This window comes from Chironomus tepperi, unplaced genomic scaffold (genome assembly GCF_022539635.2).
Source record: "Chironomus tepperi strain 1889 unplaced genomic scaffold, CSIRO-AGI_Ctep_v1 contig_472, whole genome shotgun sequence".
Lineage (NCBI taxonomy): Eukaryota > Metazoa > Arthropoda > Insecta > Diptera > Chironomidae > Chironomus > Chironomus tepperi.
Window position 1 is genome coordinate 880,250 of NW_027226594.1, and position 13,141 is coordinate 893,390.

Below are 13,141 nucleotides of genomic sequence, written 5' to 3' on the forward strand. Positions count from 1 at the left end.
AAAATTCTAATCAAAGCTTCACTTTTGAGTCAAAATTCAAATCAAAGCTTCACTTTTGAGTAAAAATTCAAGTCAAAGCTTCACTTTTGAGTCAAAATTCAAATCAAAGCTTCACTTTTGAGTCAAAATTCAAATCAAAACTTCACTTTTGAGTCAAAATTCAAATCAAAGCTTCACTTTTGAGTCAAAATTCAAATCAAAGCTTCACTTTTGAGTCAAAATTCAAATCAAAGCTTCACTTTTGAGTCAAAATTCAAATCAAAGCTTCACTTTTGAGCCAAAATTCAAGTCAAAGCTTCACTTTTGAGTCAAAATTCAAATCAAAGCTTCACTTTTGAGTCAAAATTCAAATCAAAACTTCACTTTTGAGTCAAAATTTAAATCAAAGCTTCACTTTTGAGTCAAAATTCAAATCAAAGCTTCACTTTTGAGTAAAAATTCAAGTCAAAGCTTCACTTTTGAGTCAAAATTCAAATCAAAGCTTCACTTTTGAGTCAAAATTCAAATCAAAACTTCACTTTTGAGTCAAAATTTAAATCAAAGCTTCACTTTTGAGTCAAAATTCAAATCAAAACTTCACTTTTGAGTCAAAATTCAAATCAAAGCTTCACTTTTTAGTCAAAATTCAAATCAAAGCTTCACTTTTGAGCCGAAATTCAAATCAAAGCTTCACTTTTGGGTCAAAATTCAAATCAATGCTTCACTTTTGAGCCGAAATTCAAATCAAAGCTTCACTTTTGGGTCAAAATTCAAATCAATGCTTCAATTTTGAGTCAAAATTTAAATCAAAGCTTCACTTTTGAGTCAAAATTCAAATCAAAACTTCACTTTTGAGTCAAAATTCAAATCAAAGCTTCACTTTTTAGTCAAAATTCAAATCAAAGCTTCACTTTTGAGCCGAAATTCAAATCAAAGCTTCACTTTTGGGTCAAAATTCAAATCAATGCTTCAATTTTGAGTTAAAATCAGGGTTAAAATTCAAATCAACCATTCAATCAAGATTTAACACTTAAAAATGCGCTATAACTTCCTTCAAAACTGTCACAAAAAACCCCAGAACATTAACGCAGCTTAAGAAAACAACCAAGCAGATGATAATAAAAAAGAAAATTTATATAGCAGCAAAAAATTAAACCCTTTCGTCAATCTTCCTCATTAAATTATGATTAGAAAAGCTGCATTAAAAGAAACCGGATGGTAAAGTGAAATTTGTCATGCAGTTCGCACCCATGCCATCGCGTAAAAACTAAGTTTATTATTTTAAGAAGATTTAAAAATATTTTTTTTTTCAAGTCTCATTTGTGTTCCCCTCATAAACTCATCACACAAGAAATTTACATAATTTTTTCTCTTTTTTTCAAAACATTTATTTCTATGCAAGGCAAAAAAAATGTACGAAGGAATAAAAAAACATATTTTAATTACGTGAAAAAAAATTTTGTTTCGTCAACTTTACGGTGTTAACCGAGTAAGAAGAATAAAAAATGTCAACTGCACATGTCGTAAACGTAAACTAATTTTCAACAGCTATTTTTTAAATATATTAAAATACAGTGGTGGGTAACATGTGTGGCGGGACACACTAATGAGTAACAAAAGTTGTTGGAAATACTGTGAACTGTACACCGTGTGTGGTTTAGGTTGAGGCTTGACATTCCAAGAATACTTACTGGAACCTTGCTCTGACTTGAAGCCTAGATTGCTCCAAGAGGCTTTATATCTGACTCTGTTGATGTTCCTTCTGCTTTGACTTGGAGCCTAGGTTACTACATAATGCCTTCCATCTGACTCAATTAAATATTCCATCAGCTCCGACTTGGAGCCTAGGTTGCTACAAAAGTCCTTTCATCTGACTCTGCTGCTGTTCCATCTGCTCCGACTTGGAGTCTAGGTTGCCTTCCGTCTGACTCTATTGCTGACCGAATCACAAAGATTGTACCAAATTCTCATTTTTGACATTTAACTGGCATTCCTTCATTACTGTCCTAAGCCATGTTGTTTTTGGAGTACCAGGACACCTTTTTCCTTGTGGATCCTATCCAAATGCGGTATACCAATCTTGTGTTTCTCCCGCTGCTATTACCACCAAGATGTACCGCGACTCACATGTTACCCACCCCTGCATTTAATTGCTTGTTCACAAAATTCACAGAATTTCATCAAAAAAATATTTTCCTCTCTTTAATTCGCCTTTCATCAGATTTATTAGGCGTGGTGTGTTCTGATCCATTAATTAATCTACACATTTCTCTACTTATGCATGCAATGTGTTAAATATGTGATACTTAAAGATATAAATTTTCCCTGTAGATCATTTTCATTAACATTTATTTTTTATTTTTGTACAGCAGTGCTGCATATTCTTATTAAAATTATAAAAATGATGAAATTTTCTTGCTGTCTGCTCGTTCATTTCCTTTCCATCCTGTTTCAGTCACTTGTTAATTTTAATTTATGTGCCTTGAAACTGTTTAGGACATCTGAGGTGACCTTTAAGTTCATGAAATGGGCCTTTAATTTCTTTTTGAGGAAATTAGCTGTAAATTTAACATCTGGTGAGTCGTTTAGGGGAAATTATGCAAGAAATTTTTGTTAATTAACAAGATTTTTCAATTTGTATTGATTTTTTATAGGCATTGGGTGAAATATTTACGACTTTTTAAAAGAATTTATGGAATTTGAATAATTTTTAATGTGGAATTTTTATATTGTTTCTTCTAGTTTGTTGATTTTTATGGTGTGTTATAGACTATAGTTAAGTGGATATTGGAATATTTTATAGTTTTTTGATGCACATTTGTATGTTTGTAGTTTGATGCAATAGATAGACACTAATCTAGACCGAGTGACTCAATGTTGGTGAAGGAATGCGTGTATAATCCTTACTTACTTCCTTACTTCCTTGGCTGGTGTGCACAGGGGCCCATTATTGCGTTTAAAGAACGTCTGTAGACAGTTCTATCTTTCGAACACTTCTGGAATCAATCCTGGACATTTTCAGTATTCCTCTTGATCGTATACAATCCTAATCGAGGCTTAATGGGCTCTGAAGGTCGTGCTGCTCTGAAATGACTGTTATCGTGTAGCCCAGTCAAAGTGCCGTTCAGTAATTACATCGATTTACCAATGTCCGAGTGAAACAAGCTGCGATTAGTAGACCGTATGTCTCTAGTAGTGAATTCGACATTTGAATGGAACTCGCCATTGTTAAAAACTAAACATACGTTTGACAAACGGCAGCCAGTTTCACTCAGGATTGTGATCCGCAGCAATATATGCCTTTAGCATTGATTCGGATCCCACTATAAACTGTAGGTCTAAAGGGTGTGATACAATAGATTTAAATCGAACTAGCTCATAAAGCTGGGCTCTTAAAGCATTATTTTAGCAGCATTATATATAAATATATAAAGGAGAGATTGTGTCTCTAGCGCTGATTACCGGCTATCAAAATCAAATACAATACTACATATTTCAAATGAAATCTATCAAATAATTCAATTGTTACTTAATTTCATAGCTAGATGTCGATTGGAATTTTTAAAGAAAAGTTGCCTTGAATTCATTCAAAAATATAATCTTTTATTAAGTCTTGACCATTTTGAGAATTCTTTTCATGTAAACAACCCAAGACAGCACAAGGTTCCATTTGTGGGAGCTAGCTGCTGCTACAAAGGGTCAAGCTACACGGAGTTGAAAGTCTATTAGGAATCCTTATTGACCTAGGACTCCATTCGAAAGCATTCTATATACTCGTTTATGAGACTAGGCACTGCTGGAAATCGAACCCATGACTTAGTGATGATGAGACTTATTTTTGTTCTGTTGAGAATCGAACCGACGTTCTTCTAAAAGAGAAAATTGCGGTTTTTCGGTCTATCAACTGATCACACGGCTACAAATGCCATACTCATGTACTGACAAATTCAATTACTTATATTTCAATACTAATGATTCCATTCTGCTCCAAAACCACAAAATCCACTTGACCGCATCCCATATATCTCAAAAAAATTCCCCAAATATTACACATTACACTAATGTCTTTCAAAAAAAAAAAATTAATTAAGTCCAAATCCATACGAGTCAAAACTTTCCCAAAAATAATTTTTTGCTCACCTTTAAAACAAATTTCATTCAGCTGGTGTTATCATTAAGCACCAAGAGTAAGTGAGCGAGCAAGAAAATTAATTATTTTTAATGAAATTTAGTTTTTTTTTTTGTGAATTAATTGCAAACTCTTTCTACTCACTCAGACATTTCATTTTCATCGCCTCGCCATTGCAGAGAGAAGTGTACGAAGTGATTAATTGCTTGCCCTCTTGCTCAGCTCACCCATTTATGGGCTTCTTCTTTTCAATATATCATTCATACATGCATGCATATATGCACAAGCAAAAATATACTGAAAAGAAAGAACTTGAAAAATTTACGCTTTAGCGACTGTGTTGTCACACTCAATGTTTGTTAGATAGATTGCATGAGTGGCATTTCAGATGTTGTTAAAATATCATCACATGCTTATGATTTAAAACTCTTCTTTTATCTTTTATTCTTTTTTTTGCATTTTCGTTTCAATTTATGAGAGATGTGAGGAACAACAAAAAAAAATTATTTGTTACGACAAGTTTGACCTTTTAATGTCATGGAAAATGAGCGAGAAATAAGAAAGCAAAGAGATAAAGAACTAAAGTTGGTAAGATTGTTGGAAGAGATGGTGGATTGAGGTGCATTTATGTAGGAATTGGGAGATACTGACTCAGATTCTGGTTTAGGTTCGGGCTTAAGAACAGTGGTAGGGTACCTGTGTGGTACCAGTATTATAATTTTCGGAAATTCTACGAACCTAAGCTGTGTGCGATTTCGGACAAGTCTTACCATCAAGGTGTGTCGCGGAAAATAAAAGGTTGTCCACTACTGCTTTAGAGGAAGAGAAGTTGGAGAACAGAAAGGGATCAGGACCGGGAAATCCCGGGAATGTCCCGTCCCGAGTCTTGAAAATATTCCGGGACCGGAATTTCGAGAAAGCATAATCACATCGTGATGGCTTATTTCGACTCATTTTTACGGTAAAAACTTCAGTTTTAGGCTTTGTGCCGCTCGGAGTTGTATGTAGCGTTCAAGGGTCTGAGAAACTTCATTAGAGACATGGACGAGGATTTATATCTGGCTCAGATAGCATGAATGGATATTTCAACGGTAACAATAGTCCTATTGCAGCTAACCCGAATAGCACAGCGTTGCCGTCACATTGACGCTACGTCGAAAAAAGTGCGGCGCGACGTGCAAATGACGTAGCGGCGCCGTGACGTCTACCTAAAGACGGATTTCGTCTTTTTTGCCGCCTTGTGCTATTAGGGTAAATGCCATTCATTGCTGTAATATGTCGCTTCTATTCCAAAATCCGATTTAAAGGAGTCCTCAAATTAAAAATTTAATTGGCATTAGATTTCCCGGATCATAAAATAAGATGAACTAGAATTCATCTCAAATTTTACATTGAGTCAGTCGTTTTGAGTCGACTTTTGCTTTCAAAATCCAAGTCAAGTCGGTTTCAGTAGACTTTTCGATACAAAATCCGAGTTAACGTTAAGTGGACAATGAGCTCTGATAACTATCCAAATCAGTGAGTCCCAGAATACTTACTTCCTTCCGGGGCAAATTGCCGCGTTTAAAAAACGTTTGTAGACAGCTTTATCTTTCGATAACTTCTACGAATTTGGGATATTGAGAACTCTATGTTGAGTCCCAGAATAAGCTATAACTATTACAGCTACTTAAGCTACAACAAAGAGTCAATATCTTGCTACCTTTGTTCTAGTCATGCAACCTATTTTCCCACATACATATACCGTGTCTAAATGCATTGATGTGACATGTTCAAGCTCAATATATAATTGAAGACTTGTCGTGTAGGATAACAAGGAAAACATGAAGGTCTAGGTTAATGCTCGATAATGGAACGAGTTTATAGAATTAAGTTTGAGTGAGAAACGTGACAAAAATGTTCGAAAAAAAAATTGAATTAAAAAAAAAGTCAAATCCATCAATTATATTCATCCAGTCAAACTGAACAAAATACACCAAAAAAAATTCTTCACTTAAAAAAATTGAAGAAGAACGAATGAGGAAGAAGAAAAAGAAGGATTAACTGACAGCAACAGCAGCAGTAAAAAAAAGGCAAGAAATATATGATGTGATGTTGTGAGTAGAAACGAAAGAGTTATTAAGTAAATGGAAAGCAATTAAAAGCAATTTCAATTAAAAGTGCCCAGCATCTCTTAATGCTTATCGCTTCATCTTCATTCTTTTTATTATTATTGACAATTATGATTGATTGGAAGATTCTTTCACATAAATTGGAGTAACTGCATTTGTATCATTTATTTATTGATGCATGAAAGACTTTAGCTCGCCCCTTAATTATCTTAATAATCATTTTTTGTTTTGTTTTCGTAGATCAATCATGATTTTTTTTTCTCTGTTCCATTCTTTCTCTTAATTTGTTTAATAAGTTTTAATATATTGTGTCAATAAGGGAGTGACATATTCAGTGGAATTATCAATCAATTTATGAAGAATTTGCTATTAAGATTGCAACACAATGAGGAAGACATGAGATGATTTGTTTGAGTGATTTATGGTTGGGTTTTGGGATTTAAAACGCATTTTTAGAGCTCAAAGTCGAATCGGATTTTGAATTTCAAATTTTACTTTAAATTTCAAATTCATTTTAGGATTCAATTTTTGATTTAAATTTCAAACTTTACTTTACATTTTAAATTGTATTTCAGATTTCAAATTTTACTCTAAATTTTAAATTTTACTTTGAATTTAAAATTTTACTTTAAATTTCGAATTTGACTTTAAATTTCGAATTTGACTTTAAATTTCAAATTTTACTTTAAATTTAATATTTCACTTTTGACTTAAATTTTTACTTCGATTTCAAATGTTGTTTAAAATTTCAAATTTTATTTTATTTTAAATTTCAAATTCTATTTAAAGTTCAAATTTCCTCTCTTAATTTAAAATTTTACTTCAAATTTCAAATTTTTCTTCAAATTTCAAATTTTTCTTCAAATTTCAAGTTTTTCTTCATATTTCGAATTTAATTTGAATTTCAAATTTTACTCTAAATTTCAAATTTTATTTTAATTTTCAAATTTTGATTTAGATTTCAAATTTCACTCCAAATTTCAAATTTAGTTTAAATTTTAAAATTTTCTTATAATTTCAAATTTTTGCTTCAAATTCTTCAAATTTTAAATTTTGCTATGAATTTCAAGTTTTACTTTGAATTTCAAAATCAATTTCAAAGTTAAATTTGAGTTAAAATTTCCAATTTTCTTTTAAACTTGTATTAAAATTTTAAGTTTGCTTTAGATTTTTCAAAATGTGTTTTTAACTTCACATTCAATTTATAAAATTGTTTTCGAGTTTCGAAATTTAAAATATCAATCATTTCATTAAAATCTTGTTAAAAACCTCAATTTAAGTTATTGTACATTTCGATTATCTCCAAATAACCCCCAAAATGACAACATAACCTCAATTCCACAATTTTTTTTCTCGTCATCTGATCTGCACACAAAAAATTTTTTTGATATTTCATCTAGATACTTTATTGTTCAATTAATTATGTTGAGATTTTTATGTCATGATATTTTCTCTCTCCTCATATTCTTTATCGTTTCTCGTATGTGTAAAAGTTAAATAATAAAACAATGACAAAAGATTTCATAATAGTTCAATTGCTTATTGTTCTCGTTTCTTTTTAATACATATGGGAATAAAAAATCCATTCAAGGGATTTGTAGACTCAAAAGAACTTTTAGTTTTGTGTCAATTGGAAGTCTGTTAATAAAAAATTGTAAAGTCATTGCTGCTGGAAAACAATAAATCTGTAACGATGTATCGTTTGCTATAAAATATTTTTTTTTAGACATTAATAGACCCAGAATTGTCTTTCATGCATGACGGGAAGGAATTTGTTAAAAAAACTTAAATGATTTATTTCATCTTTTTCAAGGTTGTGTATTTTGTTTTTAGAAATACTAAACAATAACAGTAGCACTATGGAATATTTTTTTATTATAGATCGTTATTGTGGATAGATGAAAAATAGTCCAGCAGAGTCACATAAAATATCGTGAAAGGCTTGAATAGCTTTGGGTATTTTTTTTGTTGTTAGTTTAACGAGTGGAAATGAACTTTTTTTTAAGGTGTGATATGAAAGTACGGTAGCAACAGCCACACAACAATGATAGAAATTTGATATGCTTTATAGATTTTTGGACGATATGTTTGTTTAATTAATTGCAATTGTCTGGATTTTTGGGATAGTTTGGGGATTTATGGGATAATTTGTTGTGACTCCTAGAAGATATTTTGTGGTTTGTAAATGTCGTGAGAACTTATGTGCAACATTGTCATATCAATAATCAATTACGATAGAAGATGGGAGTTAGTGTGGGAATCGAACCCACGTCTTCATACATTAGAAAGTAAAACTCGAAGTCTACAAGAATTTAACATGAAGTTGAGTCGACTTTTTCATGTAAAATCCAAGTTAGATTCAAGTTTCATTAAAAATTTACAGATTTACAGTTTGTAGCTACTTGTTTCTTGCAAAATAATTCCCTCAAGGCTTGAAATTTATGATTCTTTGATTTTTTATGGCTACATAAATTTACAATGTCATCTAATTAGCAAGTTTCTAGATCAGAAATTGATAATTAACTCAAATTTCTAATGCAGACCTAGATTCTTATTGGTTTTGATTTATCCATGGAAACTGAGTTAGAAGTCCTCAATTTGAATACTCCTTTATGCATCATGAGTCAACTAAAAATGTTTTTTGAACCTCGAAGAAGGTCTGCCAACTATGAGTGGAATTTAAATACCCCAAATTTTAGAGAAAATTCAACCTTAAAACCTTGGCTACCGTTAACAAGCAAACACCCAAACAGCACACCGTGTTTGCTAGGGCATCGCTTCGTCTCCGAATTTTCAGTAAGACGCATAGTTGCCCTGACGACTTCGTTCAGGTTGATTTTATTAATTATTACGTCGAAAAATTTGGATCGCCGCATTGAGCCGCTCGGACCAATGAGCAAACTCTAATGACATGGTGATTGTATCACGTTGTGTATGCTCATCATCTGTTGGAATACCTTTTTGGACTTCTAATTGATACCTTTGAGTATGATGTCTTCATTATTGAAGAGATTTGCAATCTAAGGTTCAATTTCCCCATTACATTCAAATTTTAATATCAGGAAATCAAAAAATCATCATTAAAGACTCTAGTCAAGCTTGAAGTTCTCAAGAAAACACTCCAAACAACTTGATATACTTCTCTTAATGATTATTTACAACCATTTCTCATTAATAATAATACAGCACAAAAGTCCTTAAGACAATCCACAACATAATTGCAAACTCCAATTATCCACGTGATTTCACGCTTAATTCTTGATCAATGTTTTAATAACCAGAAGCAAAACACTTTTCAACCTTTAAGAAACTCAACTATTAATTTTTAAGTACGGTGTAAAAAGTATCAATTGAAGTTTGTAAAGCTTTAAACCAACAAGTAAGGTATTGCTCATATATTTATTATTGTTTATAGCTTATAGCACAAAAAAAGTCATTCTAGTAAGAAACAATGATTTCAGGAAACTACATTAAATTGCTTAAAAATAGTCTGAACTATAAGTTGAGTCCAACCTTCAATATAAATCACATATTCAAGTGAATGTTCAAAGTTCAATTTCAGCACAACATAAATTTCTATATTGGAATCAAGATTACGAAATATTCCTTTTTATTATTCTTATTTTTATATCTCATTGTCATTCAATTGAGACAATTAAGGCGAAATTGGAACGATGCTCGAGCTCGTTAAAAATTATTATGAACATTAAACGACTGTAAATCACACAAAAAAAGTGCTCTCACTCTTCACTTAGTTCCAATTCGCTCTTTTTTGTCTGAAAATTGCCTCAACTAAATTGGATGATATCGAGCTGTTATTCAAATTAATGTTCAGCAGTCATAATAATTTAAATAATGATTTTTAATGTTCTATGTTCAATGTTGATTTTCATTCCTCTTTTTTGTTATATTTTGTTTTATTTTATTTTTTATGAATTATATTTGCAAAAATATTCAATTTTCATTATGAGCACAAAAAGCATCATCTCACGGAAAAAAAAATTTATGTGAATTATATGAGAAAGTTGGATGATTTTGAACTTTGTAGAAGGTTAATGGCGCATAACACTTTAAAGAGATTTGGATGATTTTTTGGGATCGAGGCTTTTAGTATGAAGAAACAGAAATATCTTATGAATCCGACACCAAGTCATAGGTACGCCATCTTGGGGTTGAATTTTTATCAATTTATGCTATTTGGGTTTTACCTACTTGCTTCACTGGCCATTACAGATCAATTGAGATTCATTACCTTTCATAGATCCTGCCTAAATACTAGCCTTATCGTTGGTTACCGCTTACCAGGGATATCGAGACTTTAAGTATACATAAATAGTGAAGTCTTCCAAATCCGATATAAAACACAAGTCCGACACCAAGTAAAAGTTAGTTCAAACTGGAGCCGGATTTTTGGTCGATTATCAAAATGTGTGCTACTCGGGTCTAGTCGGCCGAATTGTCGATTTATCAGTCATTTCTGACTAAGATTCTAACTTGAAAATCGATCGAAATTAAAATGTGGATCCGGATCGACGTGAACCTTTAGCGTGTTTATCGTATGACTGGATACAGTAAAATCCTGTTGAAATTTAATTTAGGTACTTATTTTATCTTTACTTTATAAAAGTATGAATTTTTCCATGTAACTTATGTAAATTTAAATTTCCCAAAGACTTAATCCGAACGGAAATCGAACCCGTGTGGTACGGTTTTTGATCTCACGTTCCTATCAACCTAAGCTATCAAAGTTGTTTGAAGTACTTGGCAGAAAGTCAATTTAAACTAACATTCTGCTCTGAAGGTTTATAGGCAGTGTTCAGATCTTAATCGTGTTTGTAGCTTTAATTGTAAAGTCTAACAAACCTAGTTTTCGGTCAAAGCCACGCAAGTTAAGGATCATATTTCTAAGCAGTTTGTCTTTCGAGATCTCATCTCTGACTAGATGCATATTTTTAGCATAATAATTCAAATGTCTAGCACTGATATAGCTCTAGGTCTAACTCTTTGTTGGTTAAAGTGGGTGAACCAACAATTCTCCTGATTTCAAATTCCATTAACCTTTATCGATCCTTAAAATATTCATTTAACTTAAAATTCAATTCTTCTTCATCAATATATCTTAAAATGTATGTATACAAAATGCAAATCGTTATCAGTCAGACATACAGTCAATTCAGTAGTCAAACCTCCTACACAATCTGTCGATTTATGTACATAAAAACAAAACAAAAAATTTGAATAGAATTGATAAAAAAAAGTCCAATATTTGCATCAAATATGTGAATTCATGCACGGAAGATGAATTGCAATGCGGAATACAACTGTATAAATTTCTCCATGATTTATGTTAATGACATTCCGTTGAATATTTAGCGACATTTAAGAGAAGTCAAAGTGGATTTTAAAAAGAATAAGAAGAAGTAGAAGCAAATGCTCATATATGAATGTCTTTATTATGATATTGTAGCTTGATGTCTTTCTTTTCATTTTCTATTCATTCATCTACATATATTCTCATTTTAAAAAATGGTTAAGTAAACAAAGCTGAGATGTTAAAAGAGTCCAAGATGGAATGTGAATGAAGGTAAAAGTAGAAAGAATGCCTCAACCAGAACATACAAGGCGTGAGTAAATTACTCAACAATAATGTAATACCTTAAAGATATTCTCATATTCTCTAAAAAAAACCATTCTTTACGTGTGTCATGATTAATGAATTTAATGCTTAGAAGAACTGTATACAAAAAAAAATTATGATAAATTAGAGAGTGAAATATATAAAAAAATTTAAATGAAGTTGTTTTCTTGAAGACAAAACAAAAAAATATTAAATCTCATAGAAATTTCAGCTATTGTTGTTAAGTAAGATATGAGTTTGGCTTGTGAAGCAAGCCATACGCAAGGTCTTGTCACTTTTCTGTGAATATTTTTTTACTCGGCTCAATTCTTATGATTTCCGTCGACAAATCATTTTGTCGTTTCAGTTAACGAATGTCTCATCAGTGTTGATGATTGAGATGTCTGAAGGTGGCTTGAGTGGAAATTTGGATTTTTTTTTTGTAGACGTTTTAAAATAGGGCTTGCAGGCATTTCATACAAATCAATACCGGTATTGAAAACTCTATTTTCAATTGTGAGAATTGTTGAAGAATCCAAAGTTCGTTTTTAGCTCACTCAGTCAGGTACTGGTCACAAAATTTGGTGTTAAATATGAACTCCCGGGCTTGAATCCTACTATCAATTAAAGTGTTTTCTCAGAAGATTGAGTAGTTCGAAGTTTTATTGATTGAATTAGAGCTCCTTGGTTCGATACTATCATCAACTTAGTTATGTTTCGGAAGTTATGGTACGTTGGACTCTTAATGGTTGAATTTGAGCTCTCAGGTTTGAATCCCACCATCAACTTAGTTACACAAACCTAATTGAACCAAGAATTAGGGAAATTGAGACCTAAGAATTGGTCATGAATGATGTAGTTGGAATGAGAACGATATGAGAGCTGTGTAAATTCTAGCTGCACAATCTAATCGCTAGGATGACTCTACGATGTCTCGCGTATGGTAAGAAGTGTAGTGCCCTGACAGTGTGGCTTACTATGGCTCATTTTTCGATGAAAAATTAAGTTTACCGCATTTTCACTAAACTAAACTTAAATTTTCACAATATAAATGGCTTAATATCAGACATTGCGTAGTTGTCAGGGCATCCTAACGCTATAAAGTCAGCTCATCTATAAGGAAGCGTCCTCGCAAATGGAACTTTTAATTTGAGACAAATTTGAGATCTTGAGTCTGACCCGGAAAGATCACGAATGGATTGGATGTATTGAAAAGGACGCTAGAGTCCTTAGTATCCCGAACTGGCAGAAGGTTTCGAAGGATAGAGCTGTCTTCAGATATTTTCTCCGCGCAGCAATGGGCCC